Source organism: Notamacropus eugenii, chromosome 4, assembly GCF_028372415.1.
Source record: "Notamacropus eugenii isolate mMacEug1 chromosome 4, mMacEug1.pri_v2, whole genome shotgun sequence".
NCBI classification, from domain to species: domain Eukaryota; kingdom Metazoa; phylum Chordata; class Mammalia; order Diprotodontia; family Macropodidae; genus Notamacropus; species Notamacropus eugenii.
In genome coordinates this window covers 302,029,611-302,049,877 of record NC_092875.1, presented here as the reverse complement: position 1 = coordinate 302,049,877, position 20,267 = coordinate 302,029,611, and the positions used below count along the sequence as shown (strand labels likewise).

Genomic DNA, 20,267 nt, shown 5'->3' with positions numbered 1-20,267 from the left:
TCACTTAATCCAGTACCCTAATTTTAAAGATAAGGAAAATGTGACTCATTGATCTGTTCAAGGTCACACAGATAGCAAGTGATATACAGCACTTATTTGGAAACACATACAATATTTTACCAAGAGGAGGGAAATTGTGAGGTGAGTAATTGTATTGTGTGTGTTGGTGGATTAGAGTTTTGTTGCATAAAGGATCCTGACTTAGACAAAGTAAATGCTCAATAAACATTTATTGAATTGAATCATCATATGTATAATTAGAACAACATTTTCCTCAGTGGGTGTAACAGTGCATGTGGCAAAATGTAGCAATTCCAACATTCTACTGATTGACAAGAAATACCAATGGACTTGTAAAGCCTGAGGTGTTAGTGACTAAGGGAATAGGGAAAAGCAGCTCCTTCAAATCACCTAAAACGTGTGCATTGCTCTTTGTGTTTAATAGGCAGCTCTGTGCATGTTGAAAACCTCTTCTCCAAACTGAGGATCAGTAGAATACTGTATATAACAATCACTAACCAGCGAAGAAATGTAGAGTAGAACAGAAGGGGTGAGGGACAGAACAGGGGAATGTTTCTTAACTTAGCTACACTGGCTACACCAGGTTGCGATTAGTTAGTGACATGACAATGGAGCTGGTGTCCAACTTGCAAACAGGAAAGTTGAGCCTTATAGTAATATGTACCACAGCAGGTTAGAGGAAATGACAAACCTTTAACCAAACAAATGGTAACCTTGATTCTAGCTGAATATCAATCAGTACCTCTAGAGCAGGGGTTCTCACTGCATAACTCCAACTCCTATTACTCTTTAAAGTTTTTTTATCTTTTCTATACATTGTATAATCTTTTGATGCATCTCATTCATTTCTTGCATACACTGTTGCATAATTTCATATGCCAATTTTATAGGTTCTCCTTCCAGCATCATACGTTCTCTCTCTTCTTCCCAGTTTTGATATGTTTTAACATCTCCAGTCTTGTCTCCACGTACATTTGAGTTTTCTTCTTGTGGATCTTGTTGAATGCTTTCCACTTTTTGCTCAGTCTCTGTATGTCTTGTTGGCAGCTCCATGGTATCCTGGGTTGGTGCATCTCTCTCTTTTTTCTCAGGTATTCCTTGATGTGTTTCTTGAATCTTTGGTTGCATTCCTTGTTGTTTCTCTTGCAGCTCCTTTTGTGCCTCAACCTGTATTTCCTTCATCTGTCTCTGAAGCTCTTCCATCTTTTTTTGTATATTATTGATCTCTTTCTGCAGATCTCGTTGCATCTCTATGAGAGAGAGAGAGAGAGAGAGAGAGAGAGAGAGAGAGAGAGAGAGAGAGAGAGAGAGAGAGAGAGAGAGAGAGAGACACATACACACACATACACACACACACACACACACACACACACACACACACACAGAGGAAGGGAGGGAGAGGGAGAGAAGGAGGGAGGGAGAGACAGGTTATATATTAAATATGGACCCACAACATATGTAATCTTTGATTTGTATGAGAATTTAAAAAATTACATTCATTATGGAACGTTCAAAATAAAATGATGCACCTTGCCCTGTTAATTGAGGGTATGGGGCTATAACAACCTGAGATGTTAAAGATGATAAAAAAAAATGTCATTACGCGTTTATATAGTTATGATTACAGAAAACTTTCACAAATATTATTTTGTTAATAACCTAGGGCCTGTTTTCCAACTATGCGGATAAAAAACTGAAAATGATGTTCAAAACTAGTAATTTAGAGCAGATCTGCTGGAAACAGCACTGTTATTTACAAAAAAAAAAAAAAAATGATTCCTGAGCACTGTAGTTTCTCCAGTGATAAAGTGTAGTCAGGCTTGCTTATCTTTCCTTTGGTACAGGTACTCATCACAACATTTATTTTGATAATAAGAATGGGATTCTGTTAAAAGATTAACAATTGTAGGAAGTACAATTTAACTTTAAAATACCTTCTCCTAATAAGTCATGTGCCGCCTCCCAGCTGGAATGCTGTGGTATTTGTACTTAATACAGCTGACTTTGAAGTTTCCTGTTGATCTGCCTAGAGTCATTACACAAGGAATCTCTCCGGTGTGAAAGTAAACTGTATAGAAGACCCTGAATAGATGTTAATCCCTGGGGCCTCACGAGACTTGTTAAATTATGGAAAGTCACTTTTCAGCATCTACTGTCAGTGACTATTCAAAGGGTTAAATTTTATAAATGAAATAACTGAATTAGGTCACATCAGTGCTTATGTTGCAGAATTCTACCAAATGACACTAAAACTGTGGAATTTCACTGATGATAGATTGCATGATCTTATGTAAAAAACAATGAAGTCAGTTAATAGTGTCTCCTTTTTAGGGCCTACCTTGATAGTTTCACTACCTTTCACCAAATTTAGGGGAACCAAATCTTAAGATCAATCTCATTCACGATACCCTGGTAGAAAATTCTTCAATTCAGTTGAGTTAATATTAAGCATTTGATATGAGAATACCCTAGAATGCAAAGACAAAGAAGAAATAGTGCCATATCTTAAGGAGCACATATTTGACTGGGTAGGGAGAGGATATGACATATGTATGTATGTTACATGCACACACATACATATAATGTAATGTGATGTGAGGAGGGAAAGATCACCCATCTGTGGGAATGCAGGAAACATCAAGAAAAAAATCACAACTGAACTGAAAAGAACACGCCAAAAATTGGAATAACCTATGTGAAAATATAAAGATGAAGTGCTGAATTAGGGAACTGCTAGTTTGACTGAACCATAGAAGGATCTTAAGTATTAATTAAAGCTGATAAAGGAGTTAGGATTGACACCGTAGAAGAAGGTTTTAAATGCCTTATGCAGGGAAGGCATTAGCCCTATGGTTTAGGAAGTTTATTTTGCAAACTACAAGGAAGTTAGACTAGAGGCAGAAGTGAAATGAGTCAAGTCTTCTATTTTACTTCCCTTCTACTGTAACTTGGGGGTGAGCTGTGAAGAAGTGATAATGGTCTAACAAGGGTATCACATGAGAGAAGGACAGATGCAAGGGATGTTATGGAGGTATTATCAATGAATCTGGCAATTGACTGGATACAAGGAATGAGTCAAAAGTCATGAAAGAGGGGAAGAACTGATGACTTGCCAAGAGACCGGCAAAACAGAAAAATGCATGGTCAAAAGAATAATCTGAATATCACGACAGGTACAATACCTTCTGCTCAGACTATGAAGTTATACTGATCTGTTTTTGCTTATCTAAGTATGAGGAGGGAAGATTCAAGAAGTCACCTTGAGATATAATATTTCCAAAATCTGTCAAAGGAACACACAAGAATACTTTCAAGGCCCATCTTGATGCTCAAGAATTATCCTAGCAGCTCACATCACCTATCATCAAATGAATTTGATAATTCATAAGGGAGCAAAACCTTTGATTTATATCCTATCCAGATAGGAACCTGAAAACAATTCCTAGGGATATAGTATCATAAAGAGGTAGTCAGATTTCAGTGATGCCTCAGGATAAACCAGCATTTACATGAGTACTTACAAATGTTTGCGTATAATATTCAAGTTCATTCCAGTTATGGGGTTATCAGTGAATCAGTGATATGCTCAACAATTATTTTCTTGCAAACATTATCTAGAGACTATGTTTGGTAGCCAAAACCTAATTCAGATACTGGAATGATACTTAAGCATATGGTCTACTATTTTGTATAATTTACCAATGACAACTACTTTTCTTGGGGAAAATAACCAAGAAGCCTTGGTCAAAATGACATATTGTTATTACCCAAACCCTCTCAGAAGTTCTTTGTGGTTATGGTAGACTGCTTCTAAAGACTTCAAGTGAGCTTTAAACTGCAATGATTGTAGTTCTATGGACAAATTTATTATTATTATTATTATTATTATTTTTTGGGACAGTTTGTCAAATACTCACTTCTGACAATAGATTTGAATTCACCTCAGTTGGGTTGAATACTTCGTGGACAGTAAGCTTATGTAACATTTTGCATAATTAACAAGCTGGCTTCTACTTTGAACACTTTTATTTCTCCCTTCTTCTATGTTCCGATACTCACTTAAGACCTTATTCCCTCCTTGTGTCATGATATTCCTGTCCACTCCTTCACTCAAACTTCCTGATCATGGTTGAGGTATCAGAATATTCTTCATTTTTCATCACCATTTTCACACTCTTACTTTACCATTATCACTCATAAGCATCTCTTCCTTTGTGGATCAGAATATTAAAAATTTACTGCACAATTCATATCATAGTGGCTGTGATCTAACTCCCAAAAATATTCTCTAGTAGCTGGTTTACAGTTTCTTTCCACCAGAATTCCTGAGCTTGTACTAGATGAATTCGACATGCATGGGGATGTTCACTCAAATGACCTAACCTCACAGTTCCTCTCAATTCTTTTGACTTTCACTCCATTTTAGTAACAGAAATGCTTTGCTTTGCCATCACCCACAAATGTTACCTTTACCTATGGTAGAATTATTTGCCCCCCTGTCCTTTTTCTCATCACATCTTGTAAAATTGAGACCTTGGATTACTTTCTTCATTTTGTTTCTATTCATATGCTGCTGAACAGAACTGGAGCGAATCATTTATTTAAGCTGCCTGGGCCCACTCCAAATTTATGTTACAGAATCTCAGCTGAGTCCTTATTTTAAGGCGGTAATCCTTTTACATCCTTCTAATCAATGCACTGACTTATCCCATTCTAATCCTATACGTCCTCTACTCTTAGTTAAGATCTTGACTCTTCACTGAAAAAACAAAAAACAAACAAACAAAAAAAATTGAGACTATTTCTATCATCTCACATCACTCAACTGTTTCCCCACCTCTCTTCCCTGTTACCCCTACTTCATAGAAAGGGTAGACTTTTTGCCAAGACCTTAACACACACCCTTAATCCCAAACTCTTGTGTTTTCCAGCAAATAGTCTTTATTTTCTTCCTTGCTTTCAAATTAATCTTGAATCTTATTGACTCCTACCCTGCTGCCTACAAACATACCCATGTCATTCCCATCCTCCTAAAACATGCATTTATTCTAGCCATTGTTGCTAGTGACTATTCTTTATAATTCAGTTAAACTCATTGATAAAGCTGTATTCACTAAGTAGATCCAATCACTCTTCTTATTAGCATCTAAGTTCTCTGCAAGTCTGGCTAGTAACTTTATAATTCAACTGAAACTACTCTTTAAGTTACTAATAATCTCTTAATTGATAAAATACAATGATCTTTTCTCACCCTTATCATTCTTGATCTCTCCATAGTGTTTGACTCTTGTATACTTTCTCCTCTCTAGGATTTTATAACACTGTTTTATCCTGGTTCTTCTCCTACCTGTCTAACCACTCCTCAGTCTTCTTTGCTGGATTTTCATCCAGATAATGCTAACTAACCTTGAGTGTTCTCTAAGGATCTATCCTGGACCCTTTTCTCTTTACTCTTCATATTATCTCACTGGGTGATATTACCTCCAGGGGTTCAGTTGTCATCTCTATGCCCATGATTCCCAGTTCCATATATCCAGTTTCAACCTCTCACACACAGTAGTCTTGCATCAGCAATTATCTTTTGAACATTTTTAACTAGACATTCCATGGGAATCTCAAATTCAACATGTCTAAAACAGAACTGGTTTATCTTCTCCTTCCCTGAGAACTCTTCCTGCTTCCAAACTTCCCAATTCAAGGGCATCATCATTCTCCCAACCATGCAGACTTACAATCTCAGCTTCCTCCTTGACTCCTCATCTGCACTCTCTACACATATCCAATTTATAGTAAAAATTCTTTTTATGGCTACCATGAAAACATCTCTCCCACAAATCTCTTCTCCACCCATGCTGGAGTCACCCTGGTGTTGGCCCTCAGCACCTTATTATGGACTTATTGCGATTGCATTTATGGGTCTATGTCAAATCTCTTCCCACTCCAACCATTCTTCATGTAGCTTCCAAAATAATTTTCCAAAAGTTCATCTGATCATATTTGACTATTGCCTACATACAAACTCAGATTCTAGTGGTTCTTCCTTTGAGCAAAGAGAAGTGTTCAGTTTGGCATTTAGATCCTTCACAACTTGGCCATTTTCTACCTTTCCAGTTTTCTTACACCTTTCTCCTCTCTATGTATTCTATGAACCAGCTACTGGCTGTTCCTCAAATAAGATATACCACTTCTTGACTTGGAACCTTTTTATTGACTGTCTCCCATAGCTGGGATGCTTTCTCTCCTTGTCTTTACTTTCCCTTGGATTCCCTGGCCTTCTTTAAAATTCACCTCAAATTTATCTTCTGCAAGAATTCTTTTTTGAACTTCTAACCCATTTGTTTGCTAGTGCTTTTGCCCTGGGGTTGCCTTCCATTTCAAGTGTATGTAATTTGTATACGCATAGTTATTTGTATGTTGTCTCCTCTATTAAGATGTGAGCCCCTAGATACCAGGGACCATGTTTTTACCCTTCTTTGTGTATCCCCAATGGTTAATGCAATACCTGACTCATCATATACATTTAAGTTTCTGACACACCCATTGGATGAGTATTTAACGTTATGCCTCCACAATCCTCAAAGTATTAATCTAGCTAAATGTATGATCCACAATATAATGCGTATCCTCAGGTAGCTTTGCTGGCAGCAAAACTTGACAGCTTTCTCATTCCCCAACGTGTCACTCCTAGCTTGGTCATTGAAGTTAGTCCTATAGAATTAATAATGAAATAATGTTTCAACTAACTCTACCTAGACATATCCAAAGACTTGTAAGAAAAACTAGAATGTGCGCTGCATGATGATAACAATGATGATGATGATTTGCATAGTACTTCATGGTTTGAAAGTATTCAATCTATTGAAAGTATTCGATAATACAGAACTATATAATACCTACACATGCTTTTATTATCTACCATGTGATATCTACACATGTTGTTATTATCCTTATTTTATAAGTGGGAAAACTGAAACAGAAAGATTAAGTGACTGCCCAGGGTTACGAAACTAGTAAAAGTCCGATGAGATTCAAACTCAGGTATTCCTAAGTCCAACACTATTGCTGTGATAGTGTTAATGTATTGTTAATAGAATAAATATTTCCCATCCATTAATAAGCCTATGTGACCTGCTTAAGTTACATGGAAGCCTGAGTCACATGTGTCTAAATCCCATGGAGCACGAAGGGGTGCAGTAGAACTGAGAAGAGTGAGTCAGAGCAGGTAAAACTGGGAAAGAGAGAAAGCAAGCAGTCTAGAAAGCATGTCTTACCCAAGGTCACACCAATGACAGATATCAAACTGGAATTCAAGTTTGACTTTTTCCTCACTGATCCTGTTATTCTTGTAGTTCAAGGCTCTCTAAGGTCATTTCAAGTGTCTTAATCTATGACTAAATTCTGTGAGTCATTACTTCACTAATGACTATAATTTTATTGAGGGTATATTTATCACCTTCCTGTTAGTTGCATTGCATAGCAGAGACCCTGAGGGATTCCACTGGGAGGTGTTCCAAACAAGGATATTCTAACTGGAAAAAAGTAGGCCTGCTGATTGGTTAAAATGTGCAATCACCCTTAGCAACTTGAAAGTAACTACACAGTTAATAGAAAATTTACTTTAGATACCTATCTAGAGTCCTGGACTTATATATACTACTACCTCTATAGAGGGGAAACCACACAAAATATTTCATTCTCATGAATCACTTACAAAAGAAACAATAATATTTATATATTGTTTTAAGGTTTGCAAAATGATATACATGCATTATCTCATTTTATCCTCAAAATAACTGTAAGCACTATTATTTTCTCAGTTTTACATATAAGAAAGAAAATAGAGAAAAGTTAAATGACTTTTGAAGGGTCAGACAGTTAATTAATATCTGAGACAGGATTAAAACTCCAGACTTCCTGATTCTAAGTTAAGAACTCTATGCGTTATATAACTCAAACATGTAGATTATAGAAAAATTATATTCAAGGTATAGTATTTATAAACCATAGAAATTTTGGCGAACTAAAATGTGATGAGATTATAATCAATTGGGGGGGGGGGAGAAATGTTTTTTTTACATCCTAATTTCAAAAGAAGAAATCTCTTGATAACCTAGTTACAAATCATTATTACTGTATCAGTGGGGTCATTTGTTTTCGTCAGATGATGTCTTAATTCTGTAGATGTGATTTTTTTCTTGACCCCAAAGCCAGTTCAATGAGATTATCTTTTGCTGCTTGTAAAGGGTCAAATGAAAAAGAAAAAAAAAGGCCCATGGTGTCTTCAAAAGTTATAGCTTAGCGAGGCAGAGAGGTCTGTGGACACAGGGCTGGCCAAGAGCCTTAATGAAGGCAACAATGGGGAGTGTTCTAGTTTCCAGTAACGAAAAGAGGGTTGAGACAGAAGACCAGGAAGGAAACACTAGGCCAGAATGAAATACCAGGGAATTCTTGAACTAGTTCTAGGTACAGGAATAGGTGCTAGGTAGCATCTATCTCCTATTACCTAGGTCTGTGTCACAAATATATAGTGAAGAGGATGCTTGTGGGCAATCATGGGTCCTAGCTATAGGTCCTAATTGAGCAAAGGGCAAGGAAATACATTTGTGTTTCTCTGAGGCCATGAGAAGTGTTGTGACTACCCTTATCAGAGCTTGTAAGCCTGCGCTGGAATAAAAAAGGCAAGAGTCCCAGACCAAAGTAAAGTCAGTACTTCAATCACTTGTAACCTGCAGATCTTCCTAGTGGGTTAACAGTAACTTGAGTGTAGCAAAAGTCTATGGAAATACAACCATCCACAAGCCAATAGACCTAAAACTTTAGTCAGAAATTTGTAGAACTCAGACCAGAAGGATAGTGAGCAGACTTTTACCCTGGTCACATCATTTTGGGAATACAAAAACTTATAGGTTCTCAAATTGAATTAAAGTACAAGTACATAAAAGACAGCTCAGGACAGACATGTCACATTTCACCCTAGAAAAATACAGATCCCAGAACAAACATGAAGTTAAAAGTCAAGAAGCTGGAAGGATGAGCCATAAAAAGTAAAATAAATAACCCAACCAGTCAATAAACATTTCTTAAACATCTACTATATGTCAGTCACCGTGCTAAGTGCTGATGGTACTGTGCTAAGTATTGTCCATAAAAGGCTACTATGGTGATAGGGAAGCTTAAGACACATTTAGAAGAAGAGAATGACTTGAAACATCTGTGAGCTAAGCCTCAAAGAAAAGTGCAGATTGGACACAAGCCCAACAAGAATTCCTTAAAAAAAAAAAAGTTAGACAGTTTTTTTAAATGGCAAAAATATTCTCAAAACCAAATGAGACTTATAGAAATACAAAAAGGAAATAGCTTACTAAATGGTTAAAAATATGAGACTCATTTCTTCTTATTGAAGAAAATAACTGTTTGAAAGTTAGATTTAGTCACATGGAAACTAATGACTCCATGAGACATTAAGAATGATGAAACAAAGTCAAAAGAATAGAAAAAAAATAATTGACCCCAAAAATAGATCAGACAATTTTAAAATTATTCAACTACATGAAAGTTATAACAATAACAGCAAAAGAGACTGGACATCACATTTCAAGAAACATGCTAAAATACCTTACAACCAGAGATAACCAGAGACTTTGAAAGAATTAGCTAATCGCCTCCTAAAAAGGACCACAAAATGAAAACTTCTAGGAATATTAGAGCCAAAATTCAGAATTCTTCAGTCAAGGAAAAATACTATAAGCAAGAAAGAAATATTTTAAATATCAGGTTTATACAAGATTTAGCAGTCATCGCCCTATGGTGGAATGAAGAACTTGAAGATCTAGGCTTTCAACAAAGCATAAATTACCCAGAAAACCTGAGTATGATCCTACAAATGGAAAAAAGGATCTTTAATGAAACAAAGGACTTTCAAGCAGTCCAGTGAAATGAGAGCTGAATAGAAAATTGAACGCAGGATTTGAGAAAAATATCATAAAATGAATGAGAGAGAAACCATAAGGAGCTACACAAGGTTAGTTTTTTACATTCTTACATAGAGACATAGATCATATAAATCCTACAGTACTTTATCATTACCAGCAGTTGCCCAGTGCCTTTGTTTATAGAGGGTAGAAACTGGACTTTCTTCATTCTGCTTAGCACTCTATCTGATTTTAAGTCCAAGGAACAAATGACCTCTCTTTCAAGATAAGCTCATTATTTCTAAACTCATCATCATTCTAACTCAAGCCTTAATGGACATCACCTCCTCTGGGTTTCAATTCCCTCCAGTCAGTGAGTTGAAAGGCAGAGTACCCAAATCCTCCCAATGCCTTTCATTATAGAGGGCAATAATGGGACTCTCATTTCACTTTGCTTTGGCTGCTCTGACTTGTTTCAGCTCTGAAGGAATACTATACCACCATTCCTTCTTACTTCTTCCTTCCACCCACATTCTTATCTTCTTGTGTATCTCTCCCTTTAGACTGTAAGTGTTTCTTGAGGGCAGGGACTGTCTTTTTATTAATTGTACCCCCAGCACTTAGCACAATGCTTGGCACATAATAGGTGCTTAATACATGTGGGGAGGGGTTGGATATGAATTGGGTCTTAGGGAGAGTCTAGTTAGACAAAGGGCCTGGGTGTGATTCTATTATCTTTAGATGAATTTTAAAAAAAGGGAGGATAGAGAAAAGAAATGCATTGGGAAAGGGGAGAAGAGGAATGAAGAACAGTATCTTATAAATTGGGGTATCCAGGAAAGAATGTATACAATGGAGGGGGAGTGGAAAGCACATGAACTCCAGTCTTATTATTTGAATTGGTTAAATGAAGGAAGAATATACATAATTTATCTTTATTAGGTAAGCTGAAGGGGACAGTGTTAAGGAAAAAGTAGAGAGGTGGGAGGAAAAGAAGCAGGAAAGATTATGGGATGTTGTAATCAGAAGCAAAATAAACTCCAAAGAGAGGGAGAGAGAAGGAAAAGTATAATAATAGGATAAGAAGGAAATACAGATACCAATCACAACGATAAATGTGAATAGGATGAACTTCCTCGTAAAATGGAACAGGATAGCAAAATGGTTTGTAAACTAGAATCCAACAATAAGTTTTTTTTACAAGAAATATGCTTGAAACACAAAAAAATGTACACAGAGTTAAAATAAAGGACTGGGGTAGAATCTACTTTACTTTGTTGAACTAAAAAAGGACAAGATTAGCAATCATGATCTCAGACCAAAAAAACCCTAAGAAATACAGCTAATTAAAATGAATACACAGGGAAACTACATTTTGCATTGAATATTAATACTGAAAAAAAGTATCAAAAATGCTCAAAATGGAATCGGATTTAAAATTAAAGGAGCCACAGGAAGAAATAGATGGTAAAACTACAATAGGGAACTTCAATTTGCTTCTCAGATCCAGATAAATCTAACAAGAAAGAACTTCAGGAAGTGAATAGAATTTTAGGAAAGATAAGTATGGAGAATACTGAAGGGGAATAAAAAGGAATACACCTATTTCTCATTTTTACAAAATTTGATCATATATGTGGGCATAAAATCATATGGAAATGCATAAAAGTGGAAATTTTAAATGCTTGTTTTCAGACTATAATAAAAGCTAGAATAAAATTAATTTGAAATGAAATAATTTAATTCTAAAGAATAGGTGGGATCAAAAAATGATTTATAAAAACAATCAAAAATTTCATTAAATATAATGACAATGAGAAAACATATGAAAATTTTTGTGATGCAACCAAAGTATCACTTAATGCAAAATTCATCTCTAAAGGCTTACATTAATACAAGAGAAAAAAAAGATGAAGAAATTGGTTGTACACAACTAAAAAAGTCCTAGAACAAATTAATTCCCTTCCCCCATTAAACATCAAAATGGAAATCCTGAAAAATCAAAGAGATTTAAAAAATTGAAAGTAAAACAAACCATTGAGTTAATAGAAATATGGTGGTTGTTTTCTGTTAACTCCCTCCCCCTACCCACCCACAATCAAATAGGAAAACCACTAAGTAATTTTATTTTAAAAAGTAAAATATCAAAAATTTAAAAGGTGAATTCATAACTAGTGAGGATAAGAAAAGCTTAGGAGCAACATCCAAATATATGCAAAAACACATAGAATCTAAATAAAATAGATCAATATTTACAAAAATAATATCACCTATATTAAAAGCAGAGGAAATCAGGGACTTAAAATAATCCTATTTTAGAAAAAAAGAATTGAACAATGCATAAATGAACATCCAAAGAAAAAAATAAAACTGGGACCAGAAGGCTATAAAAGTGAATTCTACCAAACATTTAAGGAACAATTAATTCCAAAAAGCATTTGAATAAATAGGTAAAGAAGGAATCGTACCATGGTTCCTTCTAGGACACAAATACAGTCCTGGTGATCTCTCAAAATCAGGGAGAATCAAAACACACTTTTTTTTTTAATCTGTGGATTAATTCCTTTAGTGAAGACTGATAAAAAAATTACTTTACCAATATTAATTTTTTCTCATTTAGTTTATTCATAAATCCGTTTCCTCATGTAAATTCTTATAAATAAATTGACTTTGTAGATATTATAGCATTCTAAAGAAAAAACAAAAGAATATGAAAGTCATTAAATGTAAAATACAAAATTTCTGCAGGCCTAGACAAAAGGAATATTTTGGGTTTTCCTTCATCCTTCTACTTAAAGTGAGATAAAGGAACCTGGAATCTGATTTATAAATGCTGTTGTGATGACTTGATAGATGTGTGATTTCACTGATGTGCCTAGTATTTTCACAGAAATAGGTTTCAACCCTAAAATTACAGAATTAAATGATTTTGAATCTGAAGGAACATCTCTATCCACCTGGTCCAAATCACACATAAAAGAAATTCCCACTATAACAAGCTCAAATGGTCATTTAACCTCTTCAAGTCCTCAAAAGAGTGGGGAGTTACTACTTTCTGAGGCAATATGCTCCACTAATGGATAACCCTTAATATTAGAAAGATATTGTTTACATGTAAGCTAAATTTTGCCTCTTTATACCCCCAATTCATCACTGTTGTTTCTGCCCTCCGAGGCCAAAGGCAATAAGTCTAACATCCCTTGTACCAGAGAATCCTGCAAATGCTTCAACACAGCTATTATTTCCCCCAGAAGTCTTTCCTTTTTCAGACTCAATATCTCTTAATAACAGACTTCTTCAATTAGATATCTTCTATTTCAGACTCAATACTTCAACACATTATGACATAATTAAGGCCCTTCACATCCTAGCGGCCCTCCTCTGGCCACTCTCACCTTACTAATGTTGTTAAATTTGACTATTCAGAATTGAACAGATGAAATAAAGCTGAAACTGAACAAAAAAAATCTTTTGAAAAATTGTAAAATATAGTTGTGCTGCGCATCATTTCAAAAAGCCTTTAATGAAATTCTAGGGCAAAGATAGGGTGAGTGGAGTGATAAGATAAAGAATCTTCCAGTGTGGATTAGATAGCTTTGGTAAAAACACTGTGTTTTCAGATTCTTTCCAAATAGCCATGAGTCCTCACCACCAACAGAAACTATCTTTGCATTGACATTTCTTTCAGACCACTGAAGGACAATTGGTGCTTATCCCCCTTAGAGATCCACTCCCTGGCAAAATGGCCTACCAAAAAGAGAGGTAAGTCATTAGCTTGTAGCTGTTTCCAGAGAGGACAATGATGTCGAGATTTTACTCCTTTCATGAGTATTAAAATATACAATATATACAATAGAATGACATGTATTTCCAAGTGCTTAATCTTTACGAATTATATTTTAAAAGTGCTTCACTTATTAATCATTTGCTGTAGTCAGAGAACTAAGCTAGAACAGATGAAAATGTTTAGATAAGACATCATCCATAACTTCATGAAGTTTATACTCTAGAGAGATGACATGTCTATAATATAATATAATATAATTATTATAATATAATATATTATATTAATATAATAATTATCATATTAATATAATATAATACAATTATTATATTATAATATACATAAGTTATAATATAAAATACATGTTAAGTGCTTTAGACTCACAGAAGAAATTGCCACATGAGGTGAGTTTTAAACACTTAATGCTAACATTAATGCTAACAGGGAAGGCTTCATCAATAAGGTAAAGACAATTCAGTTCCAGGAAATAATGAAGGCTAAATGATGGCTGAGAATCTGGGAGCAAGTGCATGTGTTTAAGGAATATAGAATAGAATGGTACAGTTTGGTTGGAGCACAAAGTATATGGCTGGGAGGAGTATTAAAAAGAATCTGGAAAGGTAATATAGCACCTTTAAGTTCCTTAGATGTTAAGCAAAAGAGTCTGAACTCTGTCTGGTAGAGAAGAGAGAGCCAGTGAAAATTTTTGTGCAAGGGTGTGGTATGGTATATTAGAAGAAGATCAGTCTGGAAGCAAAAGGGATGGAATCAGGATGGAGAGAGAGATGAGGCAGGAAGTTATGTTAGGAAGTTATTGCAGTAATAATAGCTACTGCGTGCATAGTGTTTTAAAGTTTGCAAAGTTTTTGTTTTTGTTTTTACATCTCATTCTATCACATCATTCTGCAACAATTCTGTAAGAAAAGTACTGCCATGATTTGCATTTTATACATAAGGAAACTAAGGTTGAGTGAATTTTTTGCATGTTCATACAGTTAGTAAGGCATGATTTCCAATAAAGCAGCACACTAAATCATTGACCATCCCACAAAGCTCAGCCAGCAAGGGACTTTGTTTTCAGTAAATATGAAATGGGACATTCTGATGAGAGGGGGTATAGGAGTAGAATGGGAATGATTTAGCAACTAAATTGAGAAGGAAGGGAGAAAAAAAGATATAAAAATAACATCAAAGTTTCAAAGAAAGAGACTGTTTAACCACAGTGTCACTAACTGGAAGGAGAAACAAGTTTAGGGTGAAAGATAAGTTCAGTCTTGCAGCAATTTCATAGGACTCTTCTTTGTCAGAAACACTGATGCCTGTTTAAGGGCATAGAGTTGCCAAATACTTCAGAGATATTTGAGAGGGTACAGATTTAGAAAGTACACTGGATGTGATGGCTATGGGTTAAGTGATAACCATGGGGAGGACAATTTCAGATATGGCGGGAATTGGAACCAGTTTTCAAAGGCATAAAGAGGGCAGGGTGAAGAACTAAAAGAATTGGGTATAAACAACTTTTTTAAAATTGGTGAAGGGGTAGAGACATATGACATCATAGTTAGATGGAATAGGAAGGTCAAGGGAAGGATTTTTTATCTTTTAAGAGATTGATCTGATTATGTTTGTAGAGGATAAGGAGCCAGTGTAGTAAGATTAAAAATGCATAAGACAGAGGTGATGATTGCTTCAGCATGGTACTAAAGGAAATGGATCAAGGACACAGGTGGAGAGATTAACCTTACAGAGAAGTAGACATTTTTCTTCCTTTCTAATCAGAGGGAAAAAGGGGAATGTGTGATGAGGCTAAGAAGTTCAGATAGCTTCAATGTGAATGAAACAGGCTAGCACTTGTGGGCATGTTACAGAGCTGGGGGAGAGAGGAAAAGATGCGGATGACCAAGTGAACTAAGATGATGCAAAAATAGTAACAGATGAACACTGAGCAGCAGCTAAGGCCCAAATCAAGTTAGATACCAGGAATTTGTAGGATTTTATGATCCATAGATTTTTTTTTTTTACTAGAATGTTGGTGAATTGTGGTTCTACTATATGCTACTCCACCCAGCCATCAATCCAAGTAAATAAGGAGGGAAGGAGAAAGACAAGGTTCACCAGAGCAGTAATAGAGATGTTGAAAATACCAGCTAACTTCTAGTTTAAGGCCCAGGTATCTAATGCTATGGCATAATTAATTAAATCCTGGTACTTTCAAAGAGGCAGAATGTTTAGCACTAGGAACAGAAACTTCCTTGGAACAAGGCAGATTGAAAGGATGCTGCCAAAGAAGAAGAGAGGACAGGAATGTGAAGGAAATTATTCTTGGCCAATTTTCCTGGTTTAGAGAAGAATAAAATCATCCCATTTAACTCCATCCTTGACGAAACACAGCAGATTGAAAGAAGCAGCTTCAAAGGCAGATCTCTGTTGTGGAAAAATAAAATGGCATTAAGCATTTATAAGGTTTCAATAGTCATTTTTGTTTTACTTCATAAATATTAAAGGAAAGTCAAAGCTTCTAACTACCTAACTGCTGTAAATGATGGTGATCAATCACAGGAAAGCAGATGAGGCTGCCTGTGAGGAGGTTAGAAAGAATCAGTATGGTTCCCTAGCAACAGATCTGCATGCCTAGAGTTTCTACAGCCACCAGGGACCATTCAATCCCTGACCTGACCCATTAAATCACGACAGTCCTTTCTTTTATATTTCCATAATGCAAACTTGGAGAATACATTTCCAAAGACCAAATATTGCATATTTATCAAATAAATCCATGATAAAAAATGAATGCATGATGTAGAAAAGGCTAATTAAATATTTGTGGCAGAGGATATTTGATCTAACCTAAACAATATTTTAGAATGTAATTGGAGGTGCAAACAAATTCTATGGCTTTTCTCAGCAATGTTAAACCATAGATAGTGTTTTCTTTTTTTGTGAACCTGTGAGCAGAACTTCAGGAAAGGGAACATGCTATTATATTAGGCCTATTTTCAACTTTTTCTCGATTTAAAAGCATTAATTTTTTTTCTCCTTCCCACTTCTCTCACTGAAGGGGAAAAGGGAAGAAAAACTACTCTTACAACAAATGTATATATAATGAAACAATCAAATTCCATATTATATACCCATTTTTTCATGGAAAAATCAAACACTGAAGTATGGCATAATTTTGTTGGGTTTTTCTTTCAAAATCAGAGATGAATATTTTTGCCTTGGACAAATAATGACTGATAAAATGTGCACCTATTCTGACCTTACAAAAATTTATAGCAATTTTCTTTGTCTTTTTTGTCATTTGTTTTCCCATTAAACTTTCTCTTTTCTTTCATGATATTCAATTCAAGGAGAACAAAAATTCAAGTTGCAGGCTTTCAGGACCAATTATATGGCTAGGGCATTTCATTGGTTGCATTTATGTATATATGATTGCAGCTTCAACTAAACCCCCAATGGAGAAGATAGTAAATTTTTCTAGCTCCACCTACCCTTTGAAACTTCAAGTCGTGGGACCATAGATCGCTTTAGAGGTCATCTAATTCAACACCCTCTTTTTTACTGATGGGTTGAGGCCTACACAGATTAAGTGGCAGAGACTATAAATTCTGCACTCTCCCTGAGGCACTCTGACAAATGCTGAGCTCACTGGTGGATTTTCTTCAATCTTTCTTCCAAGATAGGTAATCAAAACATAGAAAAGGTAAGTTCTGTTTGATATGATATTCTTCAGTAGAAAGTTCTGCCTTATGAAAAGGTCCAAAGACACAATTAAAAGGTACTTTTACCCCCAAATATCTTTTACCACTATACCTAAAATTTCTACTATTAAAGAGTCATGTTTTTGATTTAAAAAGTGTCATGACTCTAAGTTTCTATTTAATATGCAAACTACTTCTGGTAAAGAATGAAAACATAGTATGCCATCACCATACATTAGTGCCTTCAACAGCATTAGGATGTTAGAGATTATAGGAAATCTGTCATCTAGCAAGCTTCTCAGAATTAAGGAGGTAAATCTCACCATACTGTGTTTTGGTTAGCACACATCTGGAGTATTGTGTTCAGTTTGGGGGACATTTTAGCAAACACTGACAACCTGGAAAGCAAATAGAAGAGAGAATCTGGTGGTGAAGGCCTCAAGTTAGTGGCACATGGAGATTGAGAGATTAGAAATTTTTAACCTGAAGAAAATGTCATGAGGTCATTGAGGACATGATAGTCATCATAATATATTTATATATATTTTAAATATTATATATATGTGTGTGTACACACACACACACCCACCCACACACCCACAATAGTTCACCATATGAAAGAACTAGACTTGTTCTACTTGACACCAGAAATCAGAATTATGAGCAATTTTATTGAAAATGGGGGAAGATTTAGCCTAGCAAAAATGAAACAAATACCAACACACTTCAAGCTATACAAAAAAGTGAAGAGGCTACCTTAGAAGTAGGATGACAGTGTTGGGGGAGTATGTTCCATGTGTTTCCTGTAGACATAATAATTTCAAAGTACATCTCTATTTCAGTGTAAATGCGCAGTCACATCTGACACAAACTGGTATGAAATTACAAGCAAGGCCCCAAAGCCCTCAGTGTCCCAGGCAGGTCTATAAGACTATGGTATAGATGAGCTGCTGATTTACATCGGTGAATGGAGTTTCTATGCTTGAATTTTCCATCTCAATAAAAATCACTTATCTTAGTTCCTCCCTGTCCCTCTCTCCCCACCAAAAAACAAAAAGCAAAGTCATTAGAGATTGGTCCTACAGCCTGAGAATGGGATAGACTTGAGACTTTTAGAAACTCCTTACTTCCCTTTTCCATGACAACATTTTTCTTTGTCAAAAAAATGCAACTGAAGCTTGTTATCTATTTCTTAGATTGCAAATTCCCATGGTATGGGAACTGTGTCTGCTGACGATTTTTTTTTAATAAAGCCAAGTGTATAAGTATAAATCACAGTTTGTTGATCAAATAGGTTTAAAAAGCCTCTATACTGTCATCTTGGATGCTTGGAGAAATTAAGAGAAATTTTAAGACATGGTTTCTTGCTTCAAGAACTTGCAGTAAATGCCGGACAAGAAGCAGATACCAAACTAAGAAGTTGTTAAGTATGCAAAAGGAACTTGAACAAGAGAGAAAACAGTATAGCCATAAGAGCTAGAGAAGATGGGACTTTGGGTGATGGAAGACAATCTGGGATTTAGATTGTTAGATCTGGAATTTAAACCCTTCAAGATGTGGAAAATTGAGCTCTATGCCACAGTATGAACTACTATCTCCATGCCTTTTCACTGATTGTCACTTAAGCCTGGAATGTTCTCTCCCTTCTCCTCACCTTTGCCACTTATTTTTCCTGGTCCTTACTCAATTGTCAGCTCAAATACTACCAGGAAACCTATCCCACTCCCCCAGCAGCTAGTGGCCTCCTCTCTAAGATTATCTTCTACCTATTCTGTCTATATCTAACTAGTTATTTAAATGTTGTTTCACCTATTAGAATGTGAACTTGGAGGCAAGATTGTCTTTGCCAGAATTTGGCACCTTGCTAAGGTCACAGTAGGTGCTTAGTAAATGCTTGTTTATTTAACCTCCTACAACTAGTCAGTGATAGAGCCTATACCATAGGCTATAGGTCTTTCCTCTCTACCACATTGCTCCAGTGAAAGAGGAGGCAATCTAGGGTGTGTAGAATGGAGTAAAAGCACGAACAAAATAAAACAAGGCATAAGTAAATATGACCTGTAATAGCAATCTGATTAGAACACGAAGTCTATATTATAGGTAGTGAGATATAAGGTTACATGAGTAGAACCCAATTCTCCAGCACCTCAGTCACATCAGGATTCTGATTTGCTTTTTATATAGAAACAGCTGAGAGAGTAAAGAAGCACTCAGAAGGTATTTTCTAGGTTTTAGCTAATCTTGACCTTTGACAAAGAATTATCATCATTATCCAAGTCCTCCAGTATTCATTATGCCCAAGACCTCAGCAACCAGAACCCAGCACAAGACATTTTTTAAATGGGCACTCAGCACAAGGGAATACAGAAACATAGAAAAAAATGACAGAGGTGTATGAGGTCTCCTAAGTCACACTTCTCCCACTAAGAAGACTCACTTAGTTTTTTCAGCCGCCCTCCTTCAAGACAAACAGTGCTGGAACTGCAGTAGAGGAAGCCAGCCAAGTATGAACACCAAGTGAGAGGAACTCGCTCTCCCTCCCTTCTTTTATCTGTTACCTATAGTCAGCCTTCTAGGAAGAGTGGTGTCCTAATGAAGGACATAGGCAGCAGCTGTTGCCTCCTGGCCCTCACAGCTGAACCAGCTGAACTATCTTGCTTGATTGTGGTAACAAACTAAAGATGGTGATTTCTCTCACATTTAGGATCGTTGAAAAGGCTCATAAAAATGCTAAGTGCTATAACTATTTTGAAATAACATGCTGTGCCTAAATGGTTATTATTAAAAGAATATTTTTTGATTATTCATACTGTAGGGGAAATATAAGAATATTGTCTTCTAGAAATGAGA

General features: G+C 35.7%; 1 long non-coding RNA gene across 1 annotated transcript; it reads right to left on the bottom strand.

Moving 5' to 3' along the window:
- Positions 1–211: 211 nt before the first annotated feature.
- Positions 212–20,083, bottom strand: LOC140501379 (uncharacterized). The gene is made up of 2 exons (XR_011966162.1): positions 19,855–20,083; positions 212–1,271 (listed from the first exon to the last, which is right to left on the bottom strand). It is a non-coding gene; the product is annotated as an uncharacterized lncRNA (long non-coding RNA).
- Positions 20,084–20,267: the final 184 nt, after the last annotated feature.